Raw genomic sequence first — 20,636 nt, 5'->3', positions numbered from 1 at the left:
AGAATCCACGAATATGTTGCATTGCATTCTTTGTTGTGGATGTGGGTGAATGTTGTATGATCCAATTAGTCCCTGAGGAAAGACCAGGACCCCATTCTACGGCCTGGCACTGTATGAAAGACCAGAACCCCATTCTACGGCCTGGCACGGTATGGAACGCGAAGACCAGGTGCCCAGATGAGGCCCTGGGGCAATGGTAAGTAATGTTATGATATGACAGGAAGACCAAGACCCCATTCTACGGCCTGGCACGGATATGATGCTGGGACTATTTGGTGACAGGTTCACCCTTGATGTGATTTGTCTGTGATATGAAGCATTACATGATGGCATATGTTTTAAATGTTTTAGTATTCTGCTCACTGGGCTCTAGTAGCTCACCCCTTTCCCTATATCCCTCAGGTTTGCAGGTACGGGTTAGGTCAAGGAATCCAGAAGAGTAAAGTCATGTGATTTGTAATAATTAGATGTGGACATAATGATTGGTAAAATAATGTAAGGATATGAACAGTCATGTTATGTAATATTGATATTGAGGATTAGAATTGTGCTTGACCATAGTATGTTTGGATAATCCCATGTATATACATAATCTATGTTTTATGATGGTTATGTTCAACCGGGCTTGATGTTTGATGAAATACCCCATTGGAGCATATGATGAGACTCCAGTGTGTGGTTTATGTTTATGTTTATGTGCATGCACAGGTTGAGCTTGGTAAAAGAAAAGAAAAAGTTCTCATGTTTATGGATATGTATGATCATGTATGGGATTTGACAGGTATTCAGGATGTATGTTTGGCTTGCTACGGGTCCCGACGACCTTATATCGATCTGGATCCTAGTGCCGGTAGCGGTCCGATTTCTGGGTCGTTACAACAGGTTGTATGCTAGGCTTGCTACGGGTCCCGGCGACCTTAAGTCGATCTGGATCCTAGCGCCGGTAGCGATCCGATTTCGGGTAGTTACAAACATATTAAACTGAGAGCCTTTCCCTTTTCCCTTGATGACTCGGCTAAAGACTGATTATTTTACTTGCCACCCGGATCCATCACCTCATGGGCTGGGATGGTGAGGGCCTTCCTGAGCAAGTACTTCCCAACCTCAAAGGCTATTGGCATTAAGCAAAAGGATTCTAAAGAGCTGTATGAATATTGGGAAAGATTTAAACGCTTGTGCACAAGATTCCCTCAACATGACATCTCTAATAAATCTCTTATTGAATACTTTTATGGAGGTTTGTTACCTTTTGAAAGGAGACTGATTGATGCAGCGTGTGGAGGATCAATTTAGGACAAAACACCTCAGGTTATAAGAGACTTAATCTTCACCATAGCAACAGCCTCAAAGCAATATGGAAATCAAAAGGAATCTCCTAAGAGAGTTAATGAGGTAAGCACATCTTCCTTAGCCTCACAGATTGTTGATTTAACATCTATTGTACGAAGTTTGATTGTAGGACAGGCTCAATAAGCTCAGCAAGTAAGACCCTGTGGGATGTGTGCCACAGTAGGATACCCAATAAACATGTGTCCTTCTCTTCAAGATGATGAGCATTGCATCAATGCTATCGAGGGTTTCAATGGCCAAAGGAGATATGAACCTTACTCCAACACATACAATCCAGGATGAAGAGATCACCCCAACTTCAGCTATGCAAGGACCAACAAGTTTCAGAATTTTCAGCACCATTACCCTCAATAAGCACCTCCTCAAAAGTAAGGTATACCTCCTGAAGATTGATGGGTGTCGAAGTGTAATACCCGGCTAGACGCCGGCATCGGAATTCTTACTTTTCGACGGGATTTCCGTTGGAATCTGGAATTCGACGATGTCGGAGGTTCCTAGAAGGGTAAAAGAGAAAGGTTTTCTAAAAGGTTTTGAAGTGTTTTTGGTTTTGAATGCAAAGGATTTGAGTTTTGAAGAGAAAAGACCAAAGAGGCATTTGCCAGGTTCGACCGCCGAAAGTGAAGTTCGGCCGCCGAACGTTACATGGTTTTGCTGCCTCCGAAGCCCATGTTCGGCCGCCGAACGTGGTGGAGGTTTGCATGCAGGTTTGGCTGCCGGAAATGGTTGACCAAGCCGCCTATAAAAGGCCCCTTGTCCGGAAAAAGGGGGAGTTTTCTCTCCATTCTTGGGCTAAGGTGAGTTCATGCTCTCTTTTGGTTGGTTTCATGGTTTTTCTTCAAATCCTTCAAGGTTTTCATGAGTTTTCTCCTTGTGTTGAAGAGTTGTGAGCTTGGAGCAAGGAGGTGGAGCTTGGAGACTTTTGGAGCTTGGATCTCCAGATCTTCAAGTTTGGATCGCACCAACTCTCAATCTTCAAGAGGTAAGTGTAGATCCTTGGCTTTTATAGTGTTTTAAGTAAGTTTTATGAAGGGAAAAGGGTTAGGATTGCATGAGTTGCATGGTTGTGCATGATAGGGTTTATGTACCCTTTATGCCTATGTATGCTTTATGATGATGTTTGTGGGAGTTTAAGCATGAGTTAAGCTCCTTTTTGCATGGTTAAGGGCTTTTGCATGTTTTGGAGAGGTTGGATGCATGTTTTGGGTGTTTGGAAGGTTTAGGAGGCTTGTATGCATGAGAGGCTGAGTTCTAGACAAACTCAGGTTCGGCCGCCGAAGCTGCCTGTGGATGCATGGTTTGGCCGCCTAACCTTGCCCCCGAAAGTTGAGTTTCGGCTCTAAAGCAGACTTTCGGCCGCCGAAGGAAGGTTCGGCCGTCGAAGATGCCTGACTTTCGGATCTGGAAAGGGGGTTCGGCTGCCGAAGGTGCCGCCGAAAGTGCCTGCCTTTCGGATCTGGAGAGGGGGTTCGGCCGCCGAAGGTGCTGCCGAAGGTGCCCTGTCCAGCCTTTCTTTGCATGTTTTTCCATGCATGCTTGAGGTGTTTTAGGGGGTTTTTGGGAGACTGTTAAGAGCTACGATAGAGTTGTTTGATCCCTCATTTGAGTCCACCTGTGTAGGATCGAACCTGAGGAATCGAGGTGTTTAGCAGTGTTAGCTGCTTCAGAGTGAGTCTAGAGTTTGCTCAGCAGTTGCTAGAGGTGAGTAGAACTGAACCATGTTTTTAAATAAATGAATGTTTTAGCATGTTCCATGCATCACGAATGCCATATATATAGTAGGTTGTATTGCATTAGTAACCACGAAGATGACGCATTGCATTGTTTATTGTCGATGGGGATGGACAACATGGAGACCCTTTAGCCCTCTGATTATTATTTCCATGTAACATAAGTCCTGATAAGCTCTTTGAGAGCCGGGCACAGTGTATATTGTATGTAACAGAAGTCCTGAGGAGCTCCTTTGAGGGCCGGGCACAGAGCAGAGGGATTTTTGGGTCAGTCCATCCATGATGTGCTTTACTTGTGCTGTGATGCATTCCATGTTGGCATAAGTTTTAAATGTTTTTATTTGTTCTGCTCACTGGGTTTTCTAGCTCACTCCATTCCCTTAACCCCATGTTTTCAGGGCCTCAGAGAAGTCAGAGTCAGCAAGAGTAAGAGCAGGGCTATGGTTATGTAATAGAAGTTTAGTGGACATGATGTAAGTAAAGTTATGTTATGTACAGACATGTTATGGCATGTAATGTATACAGAGTTATAGTATTGTGCTTGGCCCTAGTGTATGGATAATCCCGTTGTACATGGATCTTTTTATATTTTATGATGTTTTATGAGAACCAAGCTTGATATGTAATGTTGCCCATCTAGAGCATATGATGAGCGCTCTAGTATGTGGGTTTATGATCCCAGAGATCACAGAGATAGTGCATGCACAGGTCAAGCTTGGTCCAGGCTTAACGTATAGTATGTTAACCCAACTGGAGCATTTTATGAGGGTTCCAGTAAGGGGCTTTTATGTTTACAGTTTCAGAGTGATACCAGAGCAGGTATCAGTTACAGAGCATGCTTAGGTTAAGCCTGGTATATAGAGAAAAGTTTTAAAGTGAAATGAAAAGGTCAAAGTTTTATGGAAAATGCTGATCATGTATGGGATTTATCAGGTACACAGAGTGTATAGCAGGCTTGCTACGGGTCCCGGTGGCCTTAAGCCGATCTGGATCCTAGCGCCGGTAGCGGTCCGGTTTCCGGGTCGTTACACGAAGCCATCAAAAATAACTTATTAAAATCCAACAAATATAATTTGCATATAGAGAGAATAGGATCAAATCCACAAGGAATTCACATTAAGAATTTTCAAACAATAACTAGGAAAATAAACAATAAAAATAAAATGGGGGATTTTAATGATGAGTTAAAATAAAGATTAAAACAAAAATCAAAAGAGAATAAAATCAATGTAAACAAGTTCTAGTTAAAGTATAGGATTCATTTTAGTTTAGAAATTGATCATAGAAACAAAAGTATCTTTATTCATTCCAATAGATTAGTTATAGTTATAGAAAACGCTCCACATAACCAATCTCTCCTTATATTTAAATTAATTAGGAAACATTCACTAATTAACCCTAGCCAACAAATCGCTCAAATAACATTTTTGAGATTTTATTTATCAACTGCCTTAAGAATTAGAGAGACCCAATTCTAACCAATAAACCAACGCGTAGTAAGTTCAAGTTAGATCATGCAATTTTTTAGTGGGTTACACTAATTATTACTTGTTGTTAAATATCCTAAGCAACTATGAATTTCAAATATTCAAACTAATAATATATTATTTTAAAATTATGAACAATAGGCTCTATTGATCAAATAACAAAGCAATAACAAAATTGGGAACTAAATTTACATAAATATTGGAATAATAACAATTGTGTTTAGATCTCACAATTCATGTATAAACTAAAATTTCACCTTAACTTCAACTAGAAATGAAGAGTTTAGTCACTCATGGCTTTGAAAGAAAATATAAAAGAGAAAAGAGAATTGAAGATGAAGGATGGATGGGTGCTATGTGGCTGTCCACAAAGATGGGTTTATATAGGTGCTTAACCCTAGTAAAGTCCTTTTGGGAATAGAAATTCTTTTTTGCTTTGAATTAGGAATCCTTCCTTTAATATATTTCTTAAAAGGAGACGACTCCTTGATTTGAGGAGGATATGGTGCCGCACTGAAGGAGGAAAGATCGAGTGGGTCCCACGGCTTTTAATGAGGAGACTTGGTCTTCTTAGTTTCAAATTTGAATTTTTTCCGCTCACTGTCAGGTTCTGTGCAAACAATTGATTTGTTCAGTGGTTTGGGCAAACCCTAGTCAAATCCACCATCTGAATATGGTTAACTCAGCTTGCGAGTCTGGGCAATTCCTGACTTTTGTGAAGTATGATCATCTGATGGGTTTGCCCAAATCACTAGTCAAGTTAATTTCAACGCTTTTTAATACCTTTTTATCAAATCCACTTCTCTTTTGCTTTTCTGGAAAATATTATCAAAAAATATAAAATTAGTTAGAAAAATACTCAATTCAATATTAAGAACAGTATTTGAACCATGCTTGTTCTCAAGCATTCAAACAATTTAGATCATCAACTCCACTCTTTCTTCTAGACTTTTGGATTGAAGCACAATAGTATACCAGCTGTAACGACCCGAAAGTCGGACCGCTACCGGCGCTAGGATCCAGATCGGCTTAAGGCAGCCGGGACCCGTAGCAAGCCTGACAATCAACCTGTAAACCTATTTAATCCCATACATGATCATACGTACACATAAATGTAATACCCGGCTTGTTCAGGCGTCGGAATTCTCACCGTCCGGTGGAATTTCGGATGTCGGAGTTGCCAGTAAAGGTTTAGCAAAAGTTTTAAAAAGGGTTGTAAAGGTTTTAAGTGTTTTCATGGTATTTAAGTAAAAAGGATTTTGAGTTTTGAAGAGAAAAAGGCGAAGGAGACAAAATGCAGTTTCGGCCGCCGAAGGTGATGTTCGGCCGCCGAAAGTGCTTGAGGTTCGGCTTCCGAAAGAAAAGTTCGGCTTCCGAACATTGCATGGTTCGCCTGCATGTTTGGCCGCCGAACGTGGTTGACCAGCTCCTCTATAAAAGCCACTTCGGGCGGTGGAAGAGGAAAGTTTTCTCCCTCTTCCCATCCAAGGTGAGCTCATGTCCTCCTTGGCATGATTTCCTAGTTTTTCCAAGATCTTTCAAAGTTGTAGTAAGCTTTTAACTTGATTTTGAAGGTTTTGAGTAAAAAGAGCTAGTTGAGGAGTTTGAGGCTTTTGGAAGTGTTTTCTCCACGTTTTGAAGTTGAGGTCACACCAACTCAAGAGGTAAGGGTTGATCTCTATGTTTTATAGTGTTTTAAGCATGGTTTATGGATAGTTTTAGGAGTTTTATGGGAAGAAAGGGTTAGATGAGCATGGGTGTGCATGGGAGGGTTTTAGGGACCCTTTGTGCACTATGTGTTTATATGTTATTGTTGTTAGAGTTTAAGAGTGTTTTAGGCCTCTTTGGGTATGTTTAGAGGTCTATACATGTCTTGAGGAGGTTTTATGCATGTTGGGTATGTGAGGAAGGGTTGAGGAGAGGTGTTGGTGCATGAACTGGGTTCTGGAAGAACTCAGGTTCGGCCGCCGAAGTAAGTTTCGGCCGCCGAATGCCTTGTGGAGGTGGCTTTGGCTGCCGAAGGCTGCTTCCGGAAGGTGGACTTTCGGATCTGTCATGCACATTCGGCCGCTGAAGGTGCCGCCGAAAGTATGTGAGTTTCGTCTCTGGAGGAGACTTTCGGCCGCCGAAAGTGCCGCCGAAGGTGCTCTGTTTTGCCTTCCTTTGCATGAATTTTCATGCATGTTTATGAGGCATTAGAGGGTTTTTGGGAAGGTGTTTTAGAGTTATGCTAGAGATGTTTAACACCTCATAAGAGTCCTTTTGTGTAGGATTTGATCAGAGGAGAGGTGTTTAGCTACAGTACAGAGTTGGCCCAAGTTAGTAAAGCAGAGGTTCCAGGTGAGTGGGACTAACTATGCATGTTTTAAATTAAAGAATGTTTCAGCATGATCCATGCATCATATTGCCATGTTAATGCTAGGATGGTTAATACTAAAAGATAATAATGGGACGAACATGAGACATGCATCATGAATGCCATGAGATAATAGGTTGTTGCACTAGAACCATGAAGATGCTGCATTGCATAACTGGATGAGTATGCGGATGAATGTTGAATAACCCTTTAGCCCTCAGTATGACATGAAAAGTCGAGAAAAGAGTAATGGAAGAGTCAAGCATAAAGAGTCAGTATAGTCAGGAGGCCTAATCGCCCTGACAAAATGTTTTCATGAGCTAGTCAGGAGGCCTAATCGCCCTGACAAAATGTTTTCAGGAAGTTAGTCAGGAGGCCTAATCGCCCTGACAAAATGTTTTCATGAGCTAGTCAGGAGGCCTAATCGCCCTGACAAAACGTTTTCAGAACTCAGTCAGGAGGCCTAATCGCCCTGACAAATCTGTTTTCAGAAGGTTAAGTACAAAAGAAATTTTACAAGTGAGTCAGTTAGGAAGAGGGCTATAGGTGACAACTTCTTCCTTGATGTGTATTGTTGTGATGTGATGCATAGCATGAGAGCATATGTTTTATGAACTGTTTTCATGGTTTCCGCTCATTGGGCTTTAGAAGCTCATCCCTCTCCCTTATTCCCATTTTTGCAGGGCCAGTTATAGTAATGGATAATAGGAAGGAGCTATGAGAAGTTAAAGATGGTAGAGACGAAAGTAATGAAGAGTTATGTTTGAGATGTAATGGAATAGATGGTTATGTAAGGGTAATGTAAGTGATGATATGTTATATATGTATGTATGTATAGTATAGTTATGGACATGAGAATGTATGGACATGAGATGTATGAATGTAAAGAGATAAAGTAAAGCTATGAAGAGTATATGAAAAGAGTGATCATGTACAGGATTAGACCAGATGTATAGAAGGAATGTCAGGCTTACTACGGGTCTAGGCGGCCTTAAGCCGATCTGGATCCTAGTGCCGAACAGTTTGGAACCGTTACGGAAGGGTACCGGTTTCCGGGCTGTTACAGTTGGTATCAGAGCAGAGGGCCTCATAAGTACGGTGTGTTGAGCAAGGTCTCTCACATCGGAAAGAGGTTGGTTTAGTAAGGCAAGCACAATAAGAAAGATTAAGCGAAAGATCATGTCCACTAGGATAGGATAAGGAGTCCTGTCCTGCATGTTGATGTGTAATGCCATGTTTGATGCATGTGCATTTTAGATGTAGTATGGATGTTAACTGATCCCTGATTCCTCAATCTGCTATGTTATGATATGAGATGAGTTGAGAGACCAGAAATGGTTTTTGGCACAGTTGGTCATGGCATGTATGCTAGGTTGAGGATTATTGGTGACAAATGCATTCATAATACATATGTTTATAGAAGAGATTACGTGATGCTATGTTTGATTGCATGTGGGCCTACGTGTTTCAGAAAGAGCTGAGATGCAAGGTGATGGTCAATCGGTGGAGTCAGATCCATCTGAATGGGACGGTATGGATACCTTTTCCCCAGAATTGCCAGAGGCAAGAGCAAGTAGAGAGGAGATAGCAAGAGACCGAGAAAGGTCTATGGAGGTTGACAGGGAAGGAATGGTGCGGAGAAGGGATGTAGGTTTGCAAGTAAGTATGTATGAGAAAGTCAGAAGATGATGTTTGGACCAAGGAGTCCAAAAACTCAAGCACAGGAGAAGTTGAGCCCTCCACTCTGAGCACAGCAGCCACAAGAGGAAAGAAGAAGACCAGAGGTCGGAGAAGGTCAAAGAAGGGTAAGTTTTGGCAGAGGCTGAAGGCTAGTCTGGATGCCTCTGGTTCAGGCCCTATAAGATGTACGAGATGTGGAAGATCGCATGGAGGAACGTGTCTAGCGCGGACAACTGCTTGTTATCGGTGTAAACAAGAAGGGCACTTTGCACGTGAGTGTCCTACTGTGCGTAACAGGGCACGGCCACAGCAAACAGTTTCAGGAGAAGCAGCTCAGCCAGCAGTTCCGGCTGTGGATCAAGGTAGTAATCTAGGTGGAGAGAGAGGCGTACCTTCTTCTTTGGTAGGTTTTCCTGGAGCGAATCCGTCAGCTCCGATACGGATCTTCACTTGGACTCAACAGGAGACTGACACATCAAACCTAATGGGGTTAGGTATGTTCACCCTCGGATACACTCATATGTTGTGAACTTTGATGTGTTGGTCTAAGTTCTAAGAGTTTTTGAGAGGTAAGAGGTATAAGAGAAGTGGATGAGTAGTGCTGTAAGGCAGCTAGTAGACGATGGTTTATCTGACCTAGTACCTCACCCTGGAATGTTCCAGTGATGTGTGGGAAAAGCAGGATAGACCAGGGATTCAGGTTCAGGTAAGTAAAAGGTTAGAGCAGAGCTTCGATAAGTACAAAGAAAGAGTAAGAATAGAGAAAGAAAGAAAGAGTAGAAAAAAAAAGAAAAGAAGAAAAGAATAAGTAAGTAAGAGTAGGAAGAAAGAGGAGAACAGAAAGGAGTAAGAGCAGAAAAGGCAGAAAGGAAAAAGGTAAAAGCAAAGAAGGAGAAGAAAAGAAAGATCAGAGTAGCGTAGCAGAAGCTTATGGAAGTAGGAAGCAAGGCTGAGTTTTAAGTTTTGCATGCTTGCATGTTTCTTTGCCTATATGTTATATGTTGTTTTAACATTTGAGGACAAATGTTTTTTTTAAGGGGGGTAGAATGTAATACCCGGCTTGTTCAGGCGTCGGAATTCTCACCGTCCGGTGGAATTTCGGATGTCGGAGTTGCCAGTAAAGGTTTAGCAAAAGTTTTAAAAAGGGTTGTAAAGGTTTTAAGTGTTTTCATGGTATTTAAGTAAAAAGGATTTTGAGTTTTGAAGAGAAAAAGGCGAAGGAGACAAAATGCAGTTTCGGCCGCCGAAGGTGATGTTCGGCCGCCGAAAGTGCTTGAGGTTCGGCTTCCGAAAGAAAAGTTCGGCTTCCGAACATTGCATGGTTCGCCTGCATGTTTGGCCGCCGAACGTGGTTGACCAGCTCCTCTATAAAAGCCACTTCGGGCGGTGGAAGAGGAAAGTTTTCTCCCTCTTCCCATCCAAGGTGAGCTCATGTCCTCCTTGGCATGATTTCCTAGTTTTTCCAAGATCTTTCAAAGTTGTAGTAAGCTTTTAACTTGATTTTGAAGGTTTTGAGTAAAAAGAGCTAGTTGAGGAGTTTGAGGCTTTTGGAAGTGTTTTCTCCACGTTTTGAAGTTGAGGTCACACCAACTCAAGAGGTAAGGGTTGATCTCTATGTTTTATAGTGTTTTAAGCATGGTTTATGGATAGTTTTAGGAGTTTTATGGGAAGAAAGGGTTAGATGAGCATGGGTGTGCATGGGAGGGTTTTAGGGACCCTTTGTGCACTATGTGTTTATATGTTATTGTTGTTAGAGTTTAAGAGTGTTTTAGGCCTCTTTGGGTATGTTTAGAGGTCTATACATGTCTTGAGGAGGTTTTATGCATGTTGGGTATGTGAGGAAGGGTTGAGGAGAGGTGTTGGTGCATGAACTGGGTTCTGGAAGAACTCAGGTTCGGCCGCCGAAGTAAGTTTCGGCCGCCGAATGCCTTGTGGAGGTGGCTTTGGCTGCCGAAGGCTGCTTCCGGAAGGTGGACTTTCGGATCTGTCATGCACATTCGGCCGCCGAAGGTGCCGCCGAAAGTATGTGAGTTTCGTCTCTGGAGGAGACTTTCGGCCGCCGAAAGTGCCGCCGAAGGTGCTCTGTTTTGCCTTCCTTTGCATGAATTTTCATGCATGTTTATGAGGCATTAGAGGGTTTTTGGGAAGGTGTTTTAGAGTTATGCTAGAGATGTTTAACACCTCATAAGAGTCCTTTTGTGTAGGATTTGATCAGAGGAGAGGTGTTTAGCTACAGTACAGAGTTGGCCCAAGTTAGTAAAGCAGAGGTTCCAGGTGAGTGGGACTAACTATGCATGTTTTAAATTAAAGAATGTTTCAGCATGATCCATGCATCATATTGCCATGTTAATGCTAGGATGGTTAATACTAAAAGATAATAATGGGACGAACATGAGACATGCATCATGAATGCCATGAGATAATAGGTTGTTGCACTAGAACCATGAAGATGCTGCATTGCATAACTGGATGAGTATGCGGATGAATGTTGAATAACCCTTTAGCCCTCAGTATGACATGAAAAGTCGAGAAAAGAGTAATGGAAGAGTCAAGCATAAAGAGTCAGTATAGTCAGGAGGCCTAATCGCCCTGACAAAATGTTTTCATGAGCTAGTCAGGAGGCCTAATCGCCCTGACAAAATGTTTTCAGGAAGTTAGTCAGGAGGCCTAATCGCCCTGACAAAATGTTTTCATGAGCTAGTCAGGAGGCCTAATCGCCCTGACAAAACGTTTTCAGAACTCAGTCAGGAGGCCTAATCGCCCTGACAAATCTGTTTTCAGAAGGTTAAGTAAAAAAGAAATTTTACAAGTGAGTCAGTTAGGAAGAGGGCTATAGGTGACAACTTCTTCCTTGATGTGTATTGTTGTGATGTGATGCATAGCATGAGAGCATATGTTTTATGAACTGTTTTCATGGTTTCCGCTCATTGGGCTTTAGAAGCTCATCCCTCTCCCCTATTCCCATTTTTGCAGGGCCAGTTATAGTAATGGATAATAGGAAGGAGCTATGAGAAGTTAAAGATGGTAGAGACGAAAGTAATGAAGAGTTATGTTTGAGATGTAATGGAATAGATGGTTATGTAAGGGTAATGTAAGTGATGATATGTTATATATGTATGTATGTATAGTATAGTTATGGACATGAGAATGTATGGACATGAGATGTATGAATGTAAAGAGATAAAGTAAAGCTATGAAGAGTATATGAAAAGAGTGATCATGTACAGGATTAGACCAGATGTATAGAAGGAATGTCAGGCTTACTACGGGTCTAGGCGGCCTTAAGCCGATCTGGATCCTAGTGCCGAACAGTTTGGAACCGTTACGGAAGGGTACCGGTTTCCGGGCTGTTACAATAAACATGTAAACTTTTTCTTTCATAAATCAAGCTTAACCTATGCATGCACATTAATATAATCATAAACCTCACACTGGAGCCCTCATCAATTGCTCCAATGGAGTATCAATAACATACATTAAGCTTGATTACTCATCTCATCAAATAATAACAGTGATCATGTATTTAAAAGGGACATCATACATATAGGGTCAAGCACAAACTCTAATCCTCAATACCATTAATGCATACATGACTTTACAAATCTTTTACATCACAATTTTATCATGTCTACACTTCTAACTATTACATAAGCATGACTTTACTCTTCTTGACTTCTTTGTCTAGCCCGTACCTGCAACCCTGGGGGATTAGGGAAAAAGGGTGAGATACTAGAGCCCAGTGAGCAGAATAATAAAAACATTATATTAACATTTCATGCTTTCATGGAATGCATCACATCACAAACATATCACATCAAGGATGAACTTGTCACCAATAGCCCTCTACATATCCAATAGTGCCAGAACGTAGAATGGGTCCTGGTCTTTCTCTTACATAGCATAACATAACATTCCAATGTGCCAGAACGTAGAATGGGTCCTGGTCTTTCTCTTACATAGCATAACATAACATTCCAATGTGCCAGAACGTAAAATGGGTCCTGGTCTTTCTCTTACATAGTGCCAGCAAACGTAGAATGGGTCCCACTGGTCTTTCATTCCATACCGTACATATCATATCGTCACATCATAGGTCGAGGGCTATGGATCATCCAACGTTCATCCACATCAACAACAAAATATGCAATGCAACATATTCGTGAATTCTAATGCAAACAACCTAGTATATCTCATGGCATTAATGATGCGTGAATCATGCTAAAATATCCATTATTTGCTTTAAAACGTAATGAGTTATTCCATTCACCTCTGGATAGCTCTGACCAGACATTGGAGCAGCTGACTCACTGCTGGGGTCCTCGGTTCCTCGGGTCCGAACCTACACAGGTGGACTCAAATGAGGGACCAAACATACATGAACATAACTCTAAACTATTCCCCAAAAACCCCCTAGAACATCATGAAACAATCATAGAAAGACATGCAAAAGAGGGCTGGACAGGGCACTTTCGGCGGTAGGTTTGGCGGCCGAAAGTCCCTCCAGAGCCGAAAGTCAGGCAGGTTCGGCGGCACCTTCGGCGACCGAAACTCCCAGACAAAGACGAAACTCATGCATGTTCGGCGGCACTTTCGGCGGTCGAAACTGCCCTCCAGAAATGAAAGTCCTCTTTCGGGGGCAGGCTTCGGCAGCCGAAGGCTGCCTCCACAAGCGGGTTCGGCGGCCGAAAGTTCCTTCGACGGCCGAACCTGAGTTTCTCCAAAGTGGCAGAAACTCAGCTCCAACATGCACAAACGCCTCCCAAACCTTTCAAACATGCTTAAACCTATTCTACAACACTCTCAATCATACACAAACAAGCATACAAGTTCATAGGAGTCTTAAACTAGCCTAAACCCCAACTACAACACATCAACATACCCACATTGCTCATGAACACACATAAACCCTATCCACATGCATAAACTCTAACACATGCATCCTCCCCCAAGAATCAACTTAAAACTTGTTTAAAACACATCATAAGCTAGAGATCGACTCTTACCTCTTGAAGATCGAGAGTAGAGGCGATCTAACTTGGAGTTGGGAGAGATTTAGCTCCTTGGGTCTCCAAGCTCAAAACTTGTTCTTTTGCTCAAAAATCTTCAAAACAAAGTGAAAACTAGTGAAAATCGTGAAAGATTTGAAGGAAGAAACTCAAGATCGGTGGGGGACGGCGGAGAGCTCACCTTGGCCGAAAATGGGGGAAAAGCTCGCCCGTTTTCGGCTAAGGGACCCCTTTATAGGTGGCTGGCCAGGCCACATTCGGGAGCCGAACGTGCCTCCGCATGCATGCCATGTTCGGTGGCCGAACATGAGGTTCGGCGGCCGAACCTGGACTTCCCTCACTTATGCTTTCGGGGGCCTAAAGCACTCCCGAAGCGCATGCATGTTCGGCGGCCGAACTTGAGGTTCGGTGGCCGAACCTGGGTCTTCCTCCAAGATCATTTTCAAGCAAAAACTCATTTTCTTTCTTGATTAAAAACATAAAACACATTAAAACATTTTATGAAAACATGCTTTTACCCTTCTAGAGGTCTCCGACACCCGAGATTCCACCGGACGGTAGGAAATTCCGATATCGGAGTCTAGCCGGGTATTACACCAGCATTGTAATACCCGGCTAGACCCCGGCACCGGAATTCCTACCTTTCGACGGAATCTCCGTTGGAATTCAGAATTTCTAGGATGTCGAAATCTTCTAGAAGAGTAAAATAAAGGTTTTCTAAAATGTTTTTACGTTTTTTTATGGTTTGATTAAGAAAGAAAATTGAGTTTTGAAAAAAAAGAAAGTTTTGAAGGGAAATGCCAGGTTCGGCCGCCGAACCTCATGTTCGGCCGCCGAAAGTGGCTCCCTTTTGCTACCGCCGAATGTCAAGTTCGGCCGCCGAACGTGGTGGAGTTGTGAAAGCACCTTTGGCCTCCAAAGGTGGTCTGGCCAGCCACCTATAAAAGGCCCCATGTCCGAAAATGGGCGAGTCTTCTTCTCCATTTTCGGGCAAGGGTGAGTCCATGCCTTTCCATGGTTAGTTTTGATGTTTTCCTTCAAATCATTCATGTTTTGATGAGTTTTAACTTGGTTTTGAAGATTTTTGAGCAAAGATCGAAGTTTGGAAACTTGGAGACCCCGGAGCCCATTTCCTCCACATCTCCAAGTTTGGATCGCCTCTCCTCTCGATCTTCAAGAGGTAAGAGTAGATCCTCACCCTCTCTTAAGTTTTAAGCAAGTTTTGAGGGGTTTTAAGGGTATATGATGCATGTTTAGGATAGATCTAAAATGTTAGGGTTTATGTACCCTTTATGGTAAATGTATGTTAAATGTGTTGCTATGTGATGTTTGTTGGGGTGTAGGCTAGTTTTAAGCCCCTAAATGCTTGAATATGTGTTTATGCATGTTTTAGTATAGTTTTATTGCTTGTTGGGTTGTTAAGAGTGGCTGGATTGGCAAGGCAGAACCGGGTTCTGCCCTTTGGAAGAGCCCAGGTTCGGCCGCCGAAGCCACTTTCGGCCGCCGAACCTGCTTGTGGAGGCAGTTTGGCTGCCGAACCCTGCCCCGAAAGTTTGGACTTTTGGCTCTGGAGGGGAGTTTCGGCCACCGAACCTGCCCCCGAAGGTTGGTGGATTTCGGGTCTGGAAGCACTTTCAGCTGCCGAACCTGCCGTCGAAAGTGGCTGAGTTTCGGCTCTGGAGGGACTTTCGGCCGCTGAACCTGCCACCGAAAGTGCCCTGTCCAGCTTTCCCTTGCATGTTTTCTATGGATGTTTTGTGATATTTTAGGGGGGTTTTTAGGGAGATGTTTAGTGTTATGTTAGAGTATGTTTGGTCCCTCATTTGAGTCCACCTGTGTAAGATCGGACCTGAGAGACCGAGGAGGTCAGCAGTGAGCTAGCTGCTACAGAGTCAGTAAAGCGTCAGCCAGAGGTGAGTACTTGTTTATTTTAAAAAAATGAAATCTTTTTAGCATGACTCATGCATCATGAATGCCATGATATGTATTAGGTTATTTTGCATTAGAATTCACGAATATGATGCATTGCATTATTTATTATTGATGTGGATGGATATTGGATGACCCATTAGCCCTTGATGTGATATGATATGATATGAGATGGAAAGACCAGGTGTGGCCTAATCGCCCTTGGCACAGAGTAAGAGAAGACCAGGTGTGGCCTAATCGCCCCTGGCACAGTTGGACATGTTATGTTATGTTAAGAGGAAGTTCTGAGGAGCTCCGTCGAGGGCCGGGCATTTATTGGATATGTAGAGGGCTATTGGTGACAATACCATCTTAAGGTGATTTACTTGTGTTGTGATGCATTTCATGATGGCATATTTTTATAAATTGTTTTACTGTTCTGCTCATTGGGCTCTAGTAGCTCACCCCTTTTCCCTAACCATCAGGTTTGCAGGTTCAGGATAGACCGGGAAGTCGTCAAGAGTAAAAGAGGTGTCTATGTAATAGAATAGTTGTGGACATGATGAAATGACATGTAATGTAATGAATTGTAAAATGATGTAATGTAAAGTAATGTAATGATGATTAGTATTGTGCTTGGCCCTAATGTTTATGGTTAATCCCTGTTATACATGATCTAGATGTAAATGTTTTAATGTTATGGTATGTTGAACCAAGCTTGATGTATGAGATGTTGACCCAACTGGAGCATTTGATAAGGGCTCCAGTAAGGGGTTTTATGTTTACAGTTTAGTGCATGCACAGGTCAAGCTTGGTATATGTGAAAGTTTAAAGTTTTTATGAAAATGTATGATCATGTATGGGATTGTATCAAATGTACAGGATGTATAGTAGGCTTGCTACGGGTCCCGGCGACCTTAAGTCGATCTGGATCCTAGCGCCGGTAGCGGTCCGGTTTTCGAGTCGTTACAAGCATGCATATAAGTAGCAATCTCATGAGTCACATTACAAACAATAATCTCAACAAAATCTTTGACATAGATAGGAGAGCTCAAGCTATTCACACTCAATCACACAAATAGTCAAGTAGCATTCATGGAATAATCACTAGACCTTACTTTAGCCAACTCCATTGTTATTCAAAACTGGTTCTTAAGTCTAAAAACAAAGTATCCAAAGGTTTTTTTTTATATATTATTTATGAGAACTTATTAATCTCTTGCTTGGAACGTCACCACTCTTTTGACGTGAAGGTACATATTTATGATATTCACCTCTTATTACTCAATTGGTTACAATTTCAAGTAGCTACTAGCATTACTCATGGTCACTTAACCAGCGGAGTAGATTTATTTTGTACTCTTCTTTTTCTTCATCTTTTTTTTTTCTTTGGTATCTTAAACACCTTATTTCTTTGATAAAAGTTCTAAAAAAATTAAAAATTCATGGGTTTAGCGAATTCTAGTTATACTCCACTAGTACCTTAGTTATGTAAGTACACACATCTTATTCAAACTCAACTATTTATGCTACAAGACAATTATCAAATATTATTGCAAGCAATATGAAAACCAAGACAATCACCAACATAAATACTAACATAATCTTTATGATTCAATTCAAATTTCAAAGAGTTTATAAGTAAGAGAAATAATTAAATTGCAATACTTAGCCAAAATTCCTACCAAAATGCATAAAAAGAAATAAAAGAAAATGCATGAAAATTGAAAAAGAAAATGCAGAATAAAATAAGAAATAAGAAAATGCAACATATATAGTTTTTCTCCCTCACACTTGACCAACACATTGCCCTCAGTGTGTACAAAAAGCAAAAAGTGATATAAAAAGGGTTAGAATATTACTCCCCTGGTCAAGTTAATGTGGGCAATGTATAAGGCAAGGTTCAAGTAATTGGTGGAGTGAAAGATGATCAAGTAAAAAGTGTAGCACACATTTTGTATTGATTATAACACATCCTATTTCTTCCATGTACCTATAAAGTAACATGATTAATTTTTCCTCTAGTGAAGTGTGTCTCCAGCATCTAGGTTTGAATTTTTGAGGTGATTGGGTGGCACTTTGAACTTCAGTTTATGTTTCTTCATAATAGGTTGCTACAGTCTGGTACTGGATTTGGATAAATCACAGGGCAAATCTGTTCTGGGCAGTGGTAGGATGCTGTCTAGAGCATGAATAGTCTCTTGTAACTTTTTATCAGCCAAAATTTGATGATTTAATGGCTTTGAATTATCCACATCCACACCCCTATATTGAGAACTATTCAACTTGTCTTCAACACTTAATTCAAATGTATTTTGGCACAAAGTATTAAGAACATCTATGCCATTAACATTAGTTACATCACTAGGAAATTTTAAAGAATAATAAATATTAAATTTAATCATTTACCCATCAAATTCCATAGTGAGAGTACCATCATGCACATTTATTTTAGTTTTAGTCATACTAAGAAAAGGCATACCCAATAAAATATCAGATATAATATTAACTTTATCATCTTTCATGTTAATGATATAAAAATCTGCAAGAAAAATTAATCCATCAACTTGGACTAGAACATCTTCCAAAACACCCTCAGGATATACAGAGTGGATCTATCAGCAAGTTGGATGACAACACCTATTTTCTTTAAGGGACCAGCATCCAATGAATTATAAATAGATAAATGCATGATATTAATTGAGACTCCAAGATCATACATAACCTTTTTAAATCCAAGATTACCAATGGTGTAAAAAATAGTAAATATACCTCTATCATTGCATTTAAGAGGTAATTTCTTTTGAATAACTGTAGAAATATTTTCCCCCACACTTACCCTTAATTCTCGGGTAACTTTTTCTTTTTGGTACAGAACTCCTTCAAAAATTTTGCATATTTAGGCGTTTGCATAATAACATCAAGTGAAAAATTGTTTACCTCAATCTTGCGAAATGCTTCAAGAAATTCCTTTTCTTCTTTTTCCTTTTTGTTATTGTCTAACCTTTCTAGAAATGGTGGAGGTGTAAGGAAACCCAGAGATTACTACAACCCAAAATTACGCAGCGAAAAATAAAAATCTATATTTCCCCTTTCAGGATCTGAGTGCTTCGTTTAATTCGAAATGAATGATAAAAAACTAACCTTTTAGATATGACGAAAAGAGACTATTCCAGACTGATGGCGCTGCTTCTAAAACGAACACCTTCAATGGTATCCACACAAATATTTCCGTCTGGAGTGCTAGCTCTCTCAATGGATGGATTAGTTATGCTCCCAATCTGCAACCTAAAAAATCTTTCTCCCGCAATTCAAAGAAGGTCTTTTATGTTCACTCGTTTTTCTAAGTCTTTTTGTTTTTCCACACTTCTTTTCGTAAAAGAGTTGTGTTCATAACCAATTATCATAATATCGCAGATACTAATATATCTATGTGATAAGTCCTTTTCAAAAGAAAATAAAAAATCATTTATCTGTAACAGTTACAGATAAACTGCAGATCTTTTAAATATTATTATCTTATAATAACAAATAATTAATATTAATAATAATAATATCTTTATTATTATTAATTATACTAACGGGTTCTTAGCCCATTAATATGACATAGCACATCAATGACGTTCTTTTGTGTGCGACCTAATAGACTCATATTAATTGGCAATAGGCTCAATCCCACAAGGCCCATAAATCATAATCTGCCTCTAGTAAGACATTATGACTACCCAATTAATATGAGGATCGATAGTCCAATAAAACATAATAAACAGAATATGTATTAATCCCTTTGTCACACGATATCTAGTTTGAATATAAGATGTCAAACTTATAATATTCAAACTTATGATTTCTCGATCTCTAAGTAGACTGATAAAACCAAATGATATTGATCACATTATCAATTCATTTGAGCACGGCCATATATTTCTCAGTCTCACTTATTGAGGGGCCTAGAAGATATCTCTCTCAAAGAGATGGACAAATTCTATCTTGATTGTTCAATATCCTCTATGTAATTTCTATTATGCTCAATCATAACCTTTATGATTATCCGATTAAAGACAATGTTTGGTTGTGCCAAAACATAATAGTCCTTATGTTGAAAACTATGACAATCTCAAGTCAAACGATTAAAACATAACTATCTTGAGATTCACTTATGACAATAACCCATGTAGTGATCTCAATATGGGTCCATCCAATACTTTGTTCTCTAACAAGTATCTATAATTATTGATGTATATCAACATACACATAATCATCTTATGATTATCAATCAACAATCATACTAGTCATATTTTATTATTATCATCATAATAATAAACAACTAGGGATGTTAATCATTATTATATAACATGCAAGCAAATAATAATGATAATAAAACCTCTTTTATAAACAAAATGACATACAAAAAGATCCAAGATAATAGCCTAGGGCAAATACACTAACAGGAGGAACTTTGAATTGATCTTGCAGTATATTCTTGGTTGCCTTGTCATCTTTTTATTGTTCATGAATTGTTTGCGGCTTCTTCTTAGTGGTTTGCCTAGAGGTTTGGGCAAATCTTTGCTCAAATCTGTCATTCTGCAGTACTTTCTCGCTGGTTTGCCCAGAGGTTTGGGCAAATCGCTACTCAAATCTATCATTTTGTAGTACTTTTCCGCTTCTCAAAATAGCGCTGACATTCTGTTTTGGGTCAACCACTGTTTATGAATGCAATTTTCCTTGTGACTCCAGCCTACTCAATGATGTGGCTACTTGGCTTATTTGTTGTTCCAAATTTTGCACAAATTAGCATGACCAAAATTAGCTCTGGAGGTCGACAGAATTGTTTGGTATAATTCTGATATAATAGTATAGCTGTAGACATGTAATAAATTATGAATTAGAATTGTGTTTTGCCTGAATTTTCTTTTATAATTCCTTATTTATAATCTTCTTATGTAAAAGTTTTAAAGTTTAAGCTATGTTTAAATCAAGTTTGAGGCATATAATGTTGATCATACTAGAGCATTTGATGAAAGTTCTAGTATGGATTTTACGTTTTCAGTCATAATACATGCATATGTGGAGTTTCGATTCACGAGATGGAAAATAATTTTTTTATCTACTTGTATGATCA

This window comes from Manihot esculenta, chromosome 11, assembly GCF_001659605.2.
Source record: "Manihot esculenta cultivar AM560-2 chromosome 11, M.esculenta_v8, whole genome shotgun sequence".
Taxonomy (NCBI): Eukaryota; Viridiplantae; Streptophyta; class Magnoliopsida; order Malpighiales; family Euphorbiaceae; genus Manihot; species Manihot esculenta.
This window is presented reverse-complemented; position numbering follows the sequence as displayed.